The sequence below is a fragment of the Hypanus sabinus genome, unplaced genomic scaffold (assembly GCF_030144855.1).
Source record: "Hypanus sabinus isolate sHypSab1 unplaced genomic scaffold, sHypSab1.hap1 scaffold_162, whole genome shotgun sequence".
NCBI lineage: Eukaryota > Metazoa > Chordata > Chondrichthyes > Myliobatiformes > Dasyatidae > Hypanus > Hypanus sabinus.
In genome coordinates this window covers 260,551-277,027 of record NW_026779700.1, presented here as the reverse complement: position 1 = coordinate 277,027, position 16,477 = coordinate 260,551, and positions in this window count along the sequence as shown.

Genomic DNA, 16,477 nt, shown 5'->3' with positions numbered 1-16,477 from the left:
TTAGGCCAGTAGAATTCCTTCATAATCCTGTTCACTGTCTTTCTCACTCCAAAGTGTCCAGCTAGAGGTATACCGTGAGTCATGTTTAAAATCGCAGCCCTGTAAACTTTTGGAACCACCACTTGATGTCCAATGGCCCAATCCTCATTTGCAGGCACAGGAGGTGGTCTCCACTTCCTCATTAACACCCCATCCTTAAGATAATATCCCACTGACTCTCCCTGAACGTCCTCTTCTGTGAGAGCTGTCTGCTTTAACGCAGCAATTTCAGAATCTCGCCTTTGTTCCGCTAATAAATTCATCCCTAGACAAGGACATGCCTTTCTCATCCTCCTAACTACGCAAATCCTGATGTAACATGGAAGGTAGAAAAGTCTTTGAAAAATTCTCATAAGTTGAACCCTTGTCTTTGTTTTCTGTGTCAGCAGCGTTTTTAGACATGCTTCGGGTCAATGCGCATGTGGTGTCAACATTAGTATCTCTGTGTGGGTCATCAGCCGCAGGCTTGCTCGTTAGCTGTACTGCTGAATAAATTTCACCCTGGACAACCTATCCTTAATGCGTACCAAACTCTGTACCATCACTAGACTTGCGAAGACCATGTTTACATTATGTAAAATCCCAAACACCCATTTTTCCTATTCCAACGACCTTTAGCTCGATTCGTCTCCACAGTAACCCATGCAGGTGGCCTCCCAAGAACAAAACAATCCTTTCCCTCCAACATCAAAATCGTGAAAAGCAACTCCATAACCTTGAAGGCGTTTACATCCAAATGCTAAAACAAACGTCAACAGAGTGTCACGTACTTCTTTAACAGGCCATTGTCCCGAAAGCCGGGTCAAAGGTCGCGAAACCAATCCAAACTTTTCAAGTTCTTTATTCAAAAATCCAGAAACAGCACCTTTCTCAATACTTTCCATAACATTTACCTCACGAGCTTTCAACTCATCCCCAATTTTTAGAAGACCTTCTAACACAAGTGACTGAGAATCCTCAATTTCCACTGGCACCGAGGTTAATCCTTTTTTTTCACTGAACCAAGCCAATCTGACTCAAAAGCACTGCTTTCCTTTCCAACCGAGTAAGACACCTCAGACCTTTACTGAGTTTCAACACAAGGTTCAACACCCTGGGAATTCCTAGGTGCTTCAACAACCTGAACACAGGCAATCGGGACAGGCTTTCAATATCAGTCCCAGTTTCAAATTACAGGTTACCCTGATCCACCCAGGGAAACTCTGGGAAACTCTCATCCGGAGTAAAGCCAACAATGTGGGTTAAAGCAACCTCGTCTGCTAACCTAACAGACTCCCACAAGGTAGCCGCATCCTTTTCATCTCGGTATGCCCTTACATCATCGGGAACACTTCTTAAAGTCTTCAATCAAGACCAGCTCTTTCAAGCTATCCAAACCCTCAGTTACCCCTTCCGAGTTATACCAGCGATTGAAGTACATAAGTTTCTCCCTCTCAAACCGTCACTTTTTTCAGCCTCGTCCCTTTGCTTGTCTTCGTCCTCCTCAGCCTCGAGCCATTTCAATTGCAACACATAGTCATACTTCATTTTTGCTACCTGAAGCTGAACTTCAGCCTCGGTAAACACTTTACCTTCCGCAAACATTTCCAACATCTCCACTTTGAATTTCCCCTCGGCTACATACTGCTGTGTTATTAGCAGCTGTACCTTCCTTCGTCATTCGTCATTCGAGTGGTTGCCTTAAACTTTAACTTGCGAGCAATTCCCAAAAGCACATCCCTGTTAGCATCATCCAACATCCTCAGGGGTTGGTTCTGCCACAAACTTATTAACGTAAAACTCCATTTCTGATGATAATCCACTCGCACAAATCGAAAGGGAATTTCCCCAATCAAATCAGCTAGTCGATGAAGCCTCCAATAAGTTTTAAAATGGAGTCAGGTAATTGTTATATCCCAGACGAGCCCCCAATTTGGTTACGTACCCAATAACCGTTTAAAAAGGACCAGCAGAAATGGACACACCTGGAGTCTGAGTCTTCCGTTATAAACTCTATTTTATTAATAACTACGTGATAAATTAATATAAAACAAGATAAGGCAAAACAGGTTAGTAAAGTATATGCATAAATAAGGTTCCCAAGCTTCTTCCAGCTCAGGTGATCAGATGATACAGTCTTACGGTGGTATGGGATACAGTTCTGGAATTTGATTTAAGTAGAGTTGGAGAGAGAGGGGAGTTCATTTGTCTTCTCAGTGCCGATGTCGTCGATCTTCCACGTTGTCCTCCTGGTTGAATCTTCCGAAATTTACAGTCACCCACCGTGAGCACAAAAGGAGGATGCCCTTTTCACGTGGTCCCGCTATCAACCCAAGCAAGGGTAAAACACACTGATAGCGTTCCACCGGTCACCCACTTGTCCACACTATGAGAAAAAACTCCACCCTTTTCATGGGCACACAAAGCTCAACCAGTGTTTTCCTTGATGTCTGGTGTGTCTGATTACAAAGCCAACTGACCTTGTATATATCTCACAAGTGCTGAACAAGAACTGTCCATATTATACTTCCGCCTTTCAGTTTCCAAGGCAACTCACAGACTATTCGTTGCCCTCCCTCTCTCCCTGTAATAGCATACAAGCTCTTCGCTCCCTCTCTCTTTTTAAAGGCACAGTCCACTTAGAATAATCCTTCAGATGTCGTCACACCTCCTTCCTTTTAAGAAAATCTTCGATGAAACAACATTTTTTTTGTCTTATCTATCGATTATACAGCTTAAAGCAATACATGTGTAATTGTCAGGTAACATAGCAAAGCAATACAAACTCAAACTTAACATCTAGACAAAAAGTCTGCTATAACATTGTCAGTACCTTTCACATGTTTTATTTCCATGACATACTCTTGCACGATCAGACTCCAGTTAAGTAACCTTGTGTTCTTATCCTTCATTTTATTCAGGAACACTAATGAATTATGGTCCGTGTAAACGACAAGCTGTTTCTGCACAGGACATACGTAGACATCGAAATACTGCAATGATAAAATGAGTGCTAGCAAGTCTATTTCAACAGTGGAGTGATTTTTCTGATGGACATTAAATCCCCTTGCAACAATACTGCCCCAGCTGCTTCATCACCAGCGTTTACCGCGGTTGAAAATGTTTTATTGAAATCAGGTGCTTTGAGCAGAGGGTAATAACACAGGCTGGTTTTCAGGCGGTCAACAGCCTCCTGACAAAGGTCAGTCCACACAAATCTTTCACTCTTCCCTGGGAGTTCCGTTAGGGGGAGAGCGATGTCTGCGAAGTTCTTACAAAACTTTGTTATACCCAACCATTCCTAAAAACCTTCTTAACACTTTCTTGCCGGTCAGAACGGGAACCTCAGCAATAGCCTGAACCTTGGCCTGCGCAGGTGTCAGTTGGCCATGGCCAACTACATAGCCAAGGTACGTGACAGTGGCGTGGCCAAATTCACTTTGAGCAAGGTTTACAGTGAGATCTGCCTTGGACAGCCTTTGAAACAGTTTCTCTACTGCTCTTCCTAAGTGTCATTCCATACAAACAAATCATCAAGGTAACCCCCAGTATGTTCTAAACTTTTACTCACACCATTCATCATCCTTTGGAACGTCCCTGGTGTATTTTTCATCCCAAAGGGCAAAACATTGTACCCATACAGTTCAGATGGTGTCACTAATGCAGATATTTCTTTAGCCCTTCCTGTCAAAGGAACACACCAGTAAAATTTCAACAGGTCAATATTTGTCAGGTATTTAGCCCTCCTCACTCTGTCAATACAGTAATCCACTCTTGGGATGGGATAAGCATCTGTCTTAGTTACTGCATTAATTTCCTGTAGTCAGTGCAGATTCTCATGCTCCCGTCCGGCTTAGGGCGACGCCCAGTCTGAGGTGGATGGCCTAATTATGCCGGCTTTTAGCATGTGTTCAATTTCTTGTTCAACCATTTTATTTTTGTCTTGGTTCATTCTGTCAGGGTGCTGCCAAATGGGATCGACCCTATCGACAATGCCGTCATGCACCGCAGCTGTGCACGGTCTTGGAATGTCAGGGAATAAATCTCTGTACTTGTTAATTAAGCTCTTCAGTTGTTTTTGCTGCCTTGACTGCAAATGTCGAATGTTTCCATCAATATTTTTCAAAACATCAGGACTCCCGAGTCTTGTGGCGACTACATTGTGCTTATTAAAATGATCTGGTATCCCAGTATCAGGCGCCACAATCTCTTCCGTTGTCATTGCAGTACTTGCAGGTGCAGGTTCGGGGCCATGGTAACGCTGGATCATATTTACGTGCACGACCTGTGTTGCTTTCCGTTGGTCATGCGTTCTAATAACATAATCCAAAGAATCAATTTTCTTAATTATTTCGTATGGTCCACTAAATCTCACCTTAAGAGGGTTGGTATGGAGGGGGAACAGCACCAAGACCTTATCTCCAACACGGTACCTCTGCTCCCTCGCTTTTCTGTCATACCACTGCTTCGTGTTTATCTGAGAGTGCCTTAAATTCTGCTTCGCAAGTTCACAAGCCTTGTTAAGTCATTCTCTGAATTCCAAAAGATAACTAAGCACGCTTTTGCACACTTCCTGATCTGACCATTGCTCTCTGAGTAGGGTCAAATGGCTCCAAGCTTTGTGACCAAAACAAGTTCAAACGGGCTGAACCCCAAAGACTCTTAAATCGAATCTCTAACAGCAAATAGGAGTAGGGGAACCCCTTCATCCCAGTTTCTTCCAGTTTCCTCACAGTACGTTTTAATCATCATCTTAAGAGTGGAGTGAAACCGTTTCAAAGACCCCTGGGTCTCAGGGTGATATGAAAATGACACAATGTGCTTAGTTCTCAACTCATCAGCTATCCCCTGGAATGTTCTCGATGTAAAGTTACAACCCTCGTCAGATTGGTCTTCTTTAGATAGACCTACCCCAGTGTGAAAAATGTAATAAGTATTTTTACCACAGTCTTGGCCCTGATGTTTCTGAGAGGCACCGCTTCAGGGAATCTAGACGCAACACACATGATTGTTAACAAATACTCATGATCCCAGAAAAAGTTTCACCAAAAGCAGGTATTGGTCTAAGTGGTGCCGGTGGGATCACCTGATTAGGTTTTCCCGCAACATGACAGTTATAGGAATTCCTGCAAAAGTTCACAACATCCTTCCTTAAATTAGGCCCGTAGAATTCCCTCAAAATCCTGTTCATTGTCTTTCTCACTCCAAAGTGTGCACCTAAAGGCATACTATGAGCCATGTTAAACATCTCAGTCCTGTAAACTTTCGGGACCAGCACTTGATTTTCAATGTCCCAATCCTCACTTGCAGGCACAGGAGGTGGTCTCCACTTCCTCATTAACACCCCATCCTTAACATAAATATCCCACTGACTCTCTCGGAACGTCCTCTTCTGTGAGAGCTGTCTGCTTTAACGCAGCGATTTCAGAATCTCGACTTTGTTCCGCTATCAATTCATCCCTGGACAAGGACAACCCTTTCTGATCCTCCTTACTGCCCAAATCCTGATGTAACAGGGAAGGTAGAAACGTCTCTGACAAATTCTCATGAGTTGAGCCCTTGTCTTTGCTATCTGCGTCACCAGCCTTTTTAGACATGTTTCGGGTAACATCACCAGCCATTCGTACTGCGGAGAGTTAGAGAGTCGAAACTCCGGAGGTTGGCGCTGTTGGGTGTGTCCTGTTACAGGTCCAGCCTTCTGCATTTGTATCCAAATCGTTTTCAGAAATTACAATTAACAAGGGTCTGGACACTGATCCCTGCGGCACACACCTAGTGACCAGTCTCCATTCAGAGAAACAAACTTGAACCAACACCACCTGCTTCCTGCCTCTGTCAATTTCGAATCCATCTCAGTAGCTCTGCGTTGATTCTGTAAGCTCAATATAGCTTAAGCTCCAGGGAGATCTCTCCCTGGAGAGATCTGATAGAAGTCTGTAAAATAATGACCGGCAGAGATAGGGTAGATGGTCAAAGTTTCTCTCCTACTGTAGAAATGTTAAACACCACAGGGCAAAGATTTAAGAGGAGAGTAGGAAATTTAATGGGACATTTTCGGGGCAAGTTCTTTGACAAAGAGAATGACAGCAACCTGGAACACACTGACAGGAAGGGGGGGATCAAATACGACAGGAATGTTGAAAAAACATTTAGACATTTCTCAACCCCGTCTTTACTTTGTGCATCCCTTTCTAAAGCGAATGAAACATCTGAATCCCCATATCTTGAACTACCAGTCCTGCCCTTGTTTCACCACAGTTCTGTGACGGTGGAAGGGAGATGGCGGAGGGAAGTGAGAAAGAGGAGAGGTCGGTGGGTGGGGCCCTGGAGTTGGGTGGGTTCTGAGGGTCTAGGGCAGGGAAGTAATGGGAGCCCATCAGTATGGAGCCCGGACCTCATCCCTCTGTAAACCCTCCAAACGGTCTTCTGCCCTCTCTTCTCCCCACTGACAAACCCCCTCCTCCCCAATTCCCTCCTGTCCGTATTCCCATAGGCTGTGAACACCCTGAACCGCAACCCCATCCCATTACTCTCACAGCTTTAGCCCTCCACCACACCCTCACCTTCACAATTCCCAGTCCCCTCAAGGACATCGGTGAGTGGACAGAACTCAACTACCTGAGTGAAACCCCCTCCCCTCCCCTTTCCTCTCTCTCCCCACACCCTCACACAACAAAGTCCTCCCAGGGACACCTGTGAATAGATAGAACTGAAATTTGCGAGTATAACCCCCTCACCTCTTCTCTCCTCTCTCTCCCCACACCCTCAGCTTCACCAATCCCAGTTCCCCCAGGTACACTGGTGAGGGGGAACTACCTGAGAGCAAAGTACTCTTACCTTCCCTCTCCTCTCTCTCCTCACACCCTCAAGGAAATAGGTGAGAGTTTCATACCTGGCTTACCGGTAATACTCCTTACATTGAAATAAACACCTTCCTGTATATTAGTCCCGCTGTTTGCTCACCTGTCCCCGTTTCTTCTTTCTTTCAGACAGACCTGACAAAGCCACTGAATTTCCCTCAAGCCTTGATCAGTTTCCACCACTCATCCACTATCACCTCTCACTAACCACGAGTCGGGTATGATGTTCTCTGAAGAGGTTGTCTATCGGTGGGTCCTCAGTTGGCTATTGAGGCCGATCTGGGACCTACATAACCGGGACATTAGGGCCGATTCCCTTAATGGAGAATGCTTCTGCGTGACTTTGTTCAACGTGGGGAGGTTGATGCACGGCCCGTGACAGATCGCGGTCAGATCCAGTGGCTCTGAATGCAAGGGGACTGGGATCTCTTCACGGCTGAAGCTTTCCTCCGTCTTCACTGCCGTTGTGATGTCATCATCTTTCCCCACCACCACCCGGTTAGCTCCACCCCTCCCGAGTAGCACCAGCGAATCTCCCTGCGAGGATATCGGTTCTCTCCAGATTAGGTACAGCCCGCCCTCCATGTACAGGTTCCTCCTTCTCCAGCCCTTTACCTTTCCCATCCACTTGGCTTCACCTATCATCTTCCAGCTAGTTCTCCTTCCCTTCCCCCACCTTCTTATTCTGGCATTATCCCCTTTGATTCCCAGTTCTAAAAAAGGGTCTTGGCTCAAAATATCGGCTGTATATTCATTTCCATAGATGGAGCTTGACCTGCTGAGTTCCTCCAGCATTTTGTGTGTGTTGCTCTGGATTACCAGAATCTATAGAGTCTCTTGTGTTTACAATACTACCTGATTTAGTATCACGTGAGAACTTCCACCAACCACGTTGTTTACATTCTTCAAAATAATAAATAATGAAGAGCGAAGTTCACGACGTCCATCCCTATGGCTCACAACTAGTCCTGGGCCTCCAGTCCGAGAAAAACACACTCAACCTTCACCCTTTGTGTCCGAGCACCGAGCCAGTTATGCATCCATCAATCCATCCCATCCGATCCTACCTCCCACTCGAGCCTTCTATCTGGGATTTCCTCTATCCTCATATCCCCTTGATCAAAAAAATATTCCAATAGTTTTTTTTTTTCTGACACGATTTCCCAGGGGGAAAACCATCTGATAAGTTTTATTTCTCTATCCAAATGCTTGTAGATTCTATTCCTCAAATACCCCGTCCGCTGCAACACTGTAGAAATACAATTAAACAGGTCGGTAACCAGGGCATTACAAGACGAAGATACAATTTCTGCAAGGGTTTACTCGATTTCTTCCTTACTTTTCCACAGGGTCCGAAGGTAAGCTTGCCGTGGTCCCGGGGATTTTATCCACCTCAGGCTAACCAATCCCTCTCACGTGGTAACCGGTGAAAATCACTGACGGCCCTTGGTGTTGGCACGGTACATAGCAGTTAGTGTAACGTTTCACAGCGCCAGCGACCCGGGTTCAGTTCCGCGGTCTGTAAGTTTGTACGTTCCCAACGTGGGTTTCCTCAAGGTGTCCCGGTTTCCTCCCACATCCCGGAGACGTGCGGGTCAGTAGGGTAACTGGTCACATGGGTGCAATTGGGCGGTGCGAGCTCATTGGCTGTTACTGTGCTGTATCTCTGAATAAGTAAATCAGTCAATAGAGATGGAAGTGAAGCTGACATCAGTACAGTTGGGAGTTGCGATAAAAGTGAGATTGTGCGTCTCTTGAAAGTAGAATGTGAAGTATCTTACTCAGAACATCAGCATAAAGCAATATGTCTTGAGGAGTCAATATTGCGTTCAGGGCAAAACTAAACAGCTACATCTCAGTTTGAGTGTACACAAGGAGCATATGCATATGGTTTATACCATTGATACAACAAGCACCACAACAGCAGAGAGAATGCAAAACCGAGCTATACATTTTCACTTGTAATGCCACACTCTGCCTCAGGGCGGCGCCGTTGTCCCGTCAGTGCCGATTGAAATGCTCTCACAGATTTGTAGGAAGAGCCATATTTGCTGATGAACCGGAGGGAAGGAAAAGTCCCCAAACGTCAGCGGTTTCCAGTGAGACCGTCATTAATTACAGTCACTGAACAAACACACTCATTTAACTGTTTCCAGCCCAGAATGACTACCTCAATATCAGTGGAAACAAACGTGATATTAAACGTATAAATTTCTCAAAACTCCAGAAGGATGTTAGGTTATCGCTGAGAGCGGGGATGTAGCTGTACTTGTGGCAAATAATGGAGGGGTCAGGCAGAACCTATGATAGGGAATAGAAGGATTGAAAATGAAGGAACTTGGGAATGGCGAGGGTAGACTGCCGCGGGAGGAAGCGTGGAAAAGTTAGCAGAGAAGGAGTGCTAGGGGCGGGTGGGTGTGGCGTGGGTGCAGAGACACCCAGCACTGAGACTCCAGGCAGGTCATTTTATTGCAAACAATTGATTTATTGATCATCATAAAATGAATCACAGGTGCTTCCCGCTCCCTCACCTCTCCCTTCTCCCTTTCCCAAACGTGATTAAACTCTCCCTGCCCCCTTCCCGCTCTCAGTCCACAAGAGAGACCCATATCAGAATCAGGTTTGTCATCACTCACGTATGTCATTAAATTTGTTTTTTGGCAGCAGCAGTGAAGTGCAATAAGTAAAGTTACTGGAGAACTGCGCAAAAATCTTAGGCTCCGGAGCTATTTATATGTGACAAATACTTGTTCACGTTACTGTATTGAGAATTCGCTGTGGTGTGCTTGTCAACTAGAGAAACACGTGAAAAAAATTAACCCAGCATTCAGCAATGATGAAGAATAAAGAATGTTTAAAATAAAGTTAGAGGTTAAAGTACGGATATGGAATAAAATGCATTGCTAATATAAATATTATAAAATGCGGTTTAAAATGCTGAGTGCAGTGACAGGAAGAGATAATAATAAGAGGAGGTGGGGGAGGTCTAACTAAAATAGTCGATCAGATTATCCATGCGGAAACGGGGAGAATGCACAAACTCCTTGCAGGTAGCGGCAAGGAGAGTGGAGGAGAGTTTAGGGGAGATGTCAGAGTTAAGTTTTCTTTACACAGTGTGGTGGGTTTTTGGAACAGTGTGGTAGTGGTTTCTGTAACTGCGACGTTTAAAAGACATTTAGAGAGGTGGGCGTTAAAAAGTCGGGTTATGGCCCGTGTAGTAGGGAATAGTTATAGTTACGGGAAAGTAGTTTACATAGGTGGATAAAACATCGTTCCTTTCTATTTTATACATAAGCAAGGGACACTGATTAATAATGTTTTTTGGTTCTGCAAATTTAGTGCGTTATTATACTGAGCACGGGTGGGTGTCATTTAATACTTTGTGTAGGATTTTAACTCCGTAGGTCCCCCTTGCTTTAATCCTGCTTCTCAACTTTCTTGCAGTCAGACACATCCTGTTGGCCAGTCGAGTGCGCAAGGCATTAAGGGGTCAGAGCAAGGGAGACAATCGGAGTGACCCGGAGATGGAGAGCAGGAGGAGGTCGGTGATCTTACTCTTCTCCATATCCGGCAGCTTCATTCTACTGTGGTCACCCACTGTAGTAAACTTCCTGTATTATCACATTTACCGAACAAATGCCAACAATTACACCGATTCCCAATATATCCTTCAGCAGTTCGGCTACATGTTGCAGAATTTAAGCTGTTGCACAAACACATTTATTTATGGGGTGACTCAGGCCAAGTTCAGAGAACAGTTTATCAGCGCAGTGAAATACCCTGTGACGTCACTGCTGCGATTCATTCACAAACTAAAGAAATGACCCCGGCTACGGCCGCTTTCAATATCTCCCGACCATGAATGTACTATCTAATACCCGAATAAGTTACACATGGATGTAAACAATGGCAACGACAGGTGGGAGTTTGGCAGAGAAAGAGACGTTAGATGTAATGGTAAATCGCGGGATTTATTTTGCAGAATTTTATTCAGATATTCAAGATTCACGCTTCATGATGGTTTGTTGTTATTCGTCAGTGCCCGAGTGTAAGCGGAACGTAATGAATGTTACTCCGGATTCGATGCAGCATGAGAAAATACACAATAAACATTGTGAAGAGAATTAACCAAACAAAAACACAACCAATAAAAACATACCTTTAAAACACAATGATGTGTGACTGTCATGTAGAGAGACGGATTGTTTATACATAAAGTGTCACGGCGTGATGTGTATGCAGCGGTGTTCCAAGGTTGATGGTGGCCCTGGGGTGGATGCTGTGTAACCTGTTCCCTAATGGGAGTGGAACGAACAGTCAATGGAAAGGGCGGGTGTGATCCTTTATTGCTGGCCTTTTTACTGGCATCTTTCTGTATGTATACGAGGGGTGATTGATAGGTTCGTGGCCTAGGTAGAAGGAGATGAGTTATTAACTTCAAACTTTCTGCATAGTCTCTCAGATAGTGGGCCTGCATGTGGATGTAACGAGAGCTGTATAACTCTTCTCCTTTTACCTTAGGCTACGAAAGTATCAGTCACCAATCTGTGGACACTTTCTTGAGGTCCAAGATCCGTATGGTCCACGCCCTCTGGAGTAAGTGTGTAAATGAAGGAGGGGACTATGTTGAAAAATAAATGTGCTAGGTTTTCTAAAATTGACTCCTCCTACCTCAATAATGGGTTGGTCAGTTTTAGCTTCTCATTCTAGATCCTCTTTCTACGCGCTAAAGGAGATGATGTTTCAGTGTCCAATGAACCACCAACCTGCTCATATTCAGGATTTTGATGGAAACCGGAACGGTAGCGGATCGCCAGGTCTTCCTGCCCCCGTCATCGGTCCGGATCAACTCCAGTTCGCAGAGCTGTCAGTGATTGCTCGCTGCTACACTACCAGCAGATCAATTAACCATATTGCAGTGGTTTAGTATCTCACCCTGTCACTGATACTCAGGAAGATTTTTGCTTCTCATTTTTAATTGTTCAGTCTCCGTCATCTTCCGGTGTAGTGTCACTCTACAGACTGATCTGAATGCCAGAGGCCGGACAGGTGTCTGTTTTCTCTTTTTGTTCCTGGACACGATGGAAATCCCCAATCTGAGCAAGCTTCTCCACCGAAGGCAATCTCGGTGAGATTCACCGGGATATTGTTTGGGATGGTGTGATCCTTGATGAGGAGCGATAACAGAGACGGGGCTTGTCCTACTGGGAACATTCCCTGCTGAATACAGACCTAGTAGATGCATGCAATGTACAGGGAAGTTAGATAGACAGAAATTTACCTCCATGTCAGAGCAGTCCGACATTAGACAGATAGAGGACAGATACTTAATTGTTCCCAAAGGAAATGACCGTGTCACAGTAGCATTACAAGTGCACAGATAAACAAATATTAGGAGAGAAGTAAAACAGAATAAAATAAGTCACCTGAAATAGTGTAACAGTAGGGGGTCAGAATTTTCCAACTCACCCTGAGCTTCTACGCACAGTTGGGCTAGAAAAGATGTCATGAACTGAAACCAGTGAGCAAGGGGACCGTGGGCCCAGGTTGGAAAACCCGGAATAAAGTCCCGGAATTGATCCCTGAACACGGAATGTGTCAGACATGAATGAAGAGTCCTTGTGCACGAGCTTATATTATGGGCCATATATGAGAAATATTCACTCTCAGTAAATCCAGAGCAATCTTTACCTCCGTCTGGATACTCTCCTGCAATATAATAAACACAGGGTACATGCCGGACGCCGCGCAGAATGTGGTAAAACTGACAGAAATGGCTGATCAATAAAATCACAGACTTCCGTCTGCTTCCCCTCTCCGGGTCACTCGGGTTTCCGACCTTGTTCTCCCCACAACTCCATTACACACGTGACTGTCCACTAATATGCGCCTGACTGTCACAACTTCCAGAAATAACGCCCGAAGCGTTGACTGCTCCTTTCACCGGATGCTGCCCGACCTGCTGAGTTCATCCAACTTGTTCTTAAGAGTTTACTCTCTTCTCTTTGAAATCCACAGTATCGATCGCTCTGGATTTACTGAGACTGAATCGCGGCTCATGTTTTCAAGAGGGCAATTGTTTTTTATTGTGTCAATAGTCAATATAATCGTTTCAGCAACTTTTCCCAATACTCGTTGGTCTGTTACGTTACTATTACATTTTCTGAAATACTGTTATCTGTTTGTCGATTGTTAATGTTCTGAAATTAATTCAATTTTGCGCCAGATATTCCTTAATTTTTATTTGCGGTCCCACCTCTGCATTGACCCGTGCGCGCAACTCAATGGTGTGACCGCAAGTGAAGGAATTCTCATCAACATAATTTTACTTCGGGTGTTAGCCTGTCGGAAAGCCGACAGGAATGGAGGAAACTGGCTTTATTCACACCAAGGGGACAAGGGGAGAATAATTGCGTGTATTTGCTTGGCGAATCGTCGTCGGTTGAGGAGCCTGTCGCTCTGGTGTATTGATCTGTGTTCTATTGTCTATTGAGTTTTATAAGATTACGACCTTCATGGAGATGGTACGTAGACAGAAGCACGTTCCTCCCGAGACAGGCGAGTTCTGAACTATTCAACAGAGGTTTAATGTGAGAGAACATGGATTTTAACAGGATGGGTGTAAAGTGAGAGATCTCATGCAGAGAACGGCAGAACCATATGACCATAAAAGCATTCGACACGGGAGCAGAATGGGACCTTTCAGACAATCATACCAGAGTAACTTATTTCCCTTTTGTAACTTCAGTCTTTGCTTTGCTGGTCATGTTTCTATTCTGGGTCCCGGTTCGTGACGTTCCTGCCATTGGTAAATTTCCTCTGTGTATATTTTGTTTAATCATTGGATTCCCCTCAGACCGGCTCTATTGCACAGGTGACGCCCGCCACTCCTGGCTCTCCACGCATCTCATCTCCTTCTCGGAAATTATTCCAGTCGACATCTTTCGCACATTTCCAAGATATTCACGGTTTTTATTTAGAGAGCGGAGCCTGAAACCTGACATCAGATGCATCAGACATTGTAGATCTCTCAGTCAAAATGCTTCGCCATGACATTCTGTCTCTCAGAGCCACTGAATCATCGAAATTTGCGACATGATAGCAGGCACTATCACACTATCGAGGCTCCACCGACTATCAGACACCATTTATACTAACACAATATCGATCTCTTGTTCTGTCCACATTTGTTCCGTTCCGTGCAGATTCCACCATTCACACGTACAATAGAAGTAATGTGCAGCGGCCAATTGACCAAGCAGCACCACGAATGACTTTCTGATGTCTGATTAAACCCTGGAACCCAGGATGAACCCGTGTAGTCTGAATGTTAACGCGTAAACTCCGGAGAGAAAGTCACCGAGATTAGGACTAAAACTAGTTCTCTGGCGCTGTCAGGGACCCGTACCAAAATTTCCCCATCACTTCCATTGTTGTTATGATTTAGTCAGTGTTGAGATTGCTTTTTAACTGTTTTCTCGGTCTTTCCTGACAATTTTATGGGTTTTATGTCGGAACAGAAATGCACATTTCCACCTGTGGTATTTCGGTGTCTTCCAGAATTATCTGCAGGTTTTCTCTCCATTTAGTCTATGCTGACATGATCTTAAACCCAGACTCATCGACCTGCAACGAAACATATTCTTCCAAACCCATCCCTATCGCTTCCACACCTACCCAAACTGCTCTCAGATATTACAATTGAGCTCTTGCGCTGATATCGACTCCGCGCTGTAACTGAACCTCCGGAATAAACTGAACACTGCTTACCTGATTCGCTCCTCGTCCGAGGCGTGTTTGGAAATTGATTTCCCGCTTATTCACTGTTACTGGTGTAAAACGTGTCCCTATCTCTCGGTTCTGAGGTAACAAGTTGTGTTTCACTTTCAGCCCACGTGGAACCACAAAATCCTGCCAATTTGGCAGATAAAGGAAAGATACATTATCCTTATTTTCTCCAGGATAATTCTCCTTTCCCCCACGACAGTAAGCAGTGGCTGTTAATTCCCTCCGTATCGTTTTTACATTGATGTAAATTTCATTTGTTTACTGTTTTGAACTTCCCGTTCGCCTGCCGCTGCTTGATATTGGAAATCATGTGGACCTCTTCTGCCCATTCTCTCGGGTGTCATTCAGAATAATTGCTGCCCATAGAACATTACAGCACAGCACACGCCCTTCAATCCAGGATATTGTGCCGACGGTCTAGAGTAATCTAACGTCAACGTAATCCTTCGCTCCTGCATCCACGTGTCTACAAAATAAGTCCGTCTTTTTCGCCTCGCCTTGCCTCTGCCTAGAGCCCTGCTTCGCCTTGCTTCGCCTCGCCTCTGCCTCTGGAGCCCTGCTTCGCCTTGCTTCGCCTCACCCCTGCCTCTGGAGCCCTGCTTCGCCTTACTTCGCCTCGCCTCTGCCTCTGGAGCCCTGCTTCGCCTCGCCTCTGCCTGGAGCCCTGCTTCGCCTTACTTCGCCTCGCCTCTGCCTCTGGAGCCCTGCTTCGCCTCGCCTCTGCCTGGAGCCCTGCTTCGCCTTGCTTCGCCTCACCTCTGCCTCTGGAGCCCTGCCAGAATCCTAGTTCTGGGGTCCGAGTCCGAGTCAAGGCCCAGGTTCTGGGTCCTTGTCCAGTCTCTGGCTCAAGACGTATAATCCTTGTCCGGATTCCTTGTCTCCCGGAATCCTTGTCTCGTCCGGGGCCGGTGACATGTCCAGTGTTCTTTCTTCCCCATTTTCCTTGCTTCCTTCTCACACCTGGTCCTGTTCCTGGTAGTTCAGTGTCTGTGTCTTGCAGTTGGATCCAGTCTCAATGCCCCCATAAAGACAGGTGTAATGTAAATGTGTTTCAGCAAAACATTTGAGAAGGTACCCTGTGCAGGGTTAATGAGAAAGTAAGAAGGCATGGGATCCAAGGGAACATTGCTTTGATGATCCAGAACTGGCTTGCCCACAAGAAGGCAAAGAGTGATTGTAGACGGGTCATATTCTGCATGGTCTGTCACTGGTGGAGTGCCTCAGGGATCTGTTCCGGGACCCTTACCCTTCATGATTTTTTATAAGTGACGTGGTTGGGGAAGTGGGAGGATGGGTTAGTAAGTTTGCTGATGACACAAAGGTTGGGGATGTTGTGGATAGTGTGGAGGGCTGTCGGAGTTTACAGCGGGACATTGATAGGATGCAAAACTGAGCTGAGAAGTGGCAGATGGAGCTCAAACCAGATAAGTGTGAAGTGGCTCATTTCGGTTGGTCAAATATGATGACAGAATATAGTATTAACGGTGAGACTCTTGGCAGTGTGGAGCATCGGGTGGATCTTCGGGTCCGAGTCCATTGGACGCTCAAAGCAGCTGCGCAGGTTGACTCTGGTTAAGAGCGCACGGTGTATTGGCCATCATCAATCGTGGAATTGAATTTAGTAGCCGAGAGGTAATGTTGCAGCTATATAGGACCCTTGATCAGATCCACGGAGTACTGTGCTTAGTTCTGGTCGCTTCACTACAGGAACGATGTGGAAGCCATAGAAATGGTGCAGAGAAGATTTACAAGGATGTTGCCTGGATTGGGGAGCATGCCTTATGAGAATAGGTTGAGTGAACTCGGCCTTT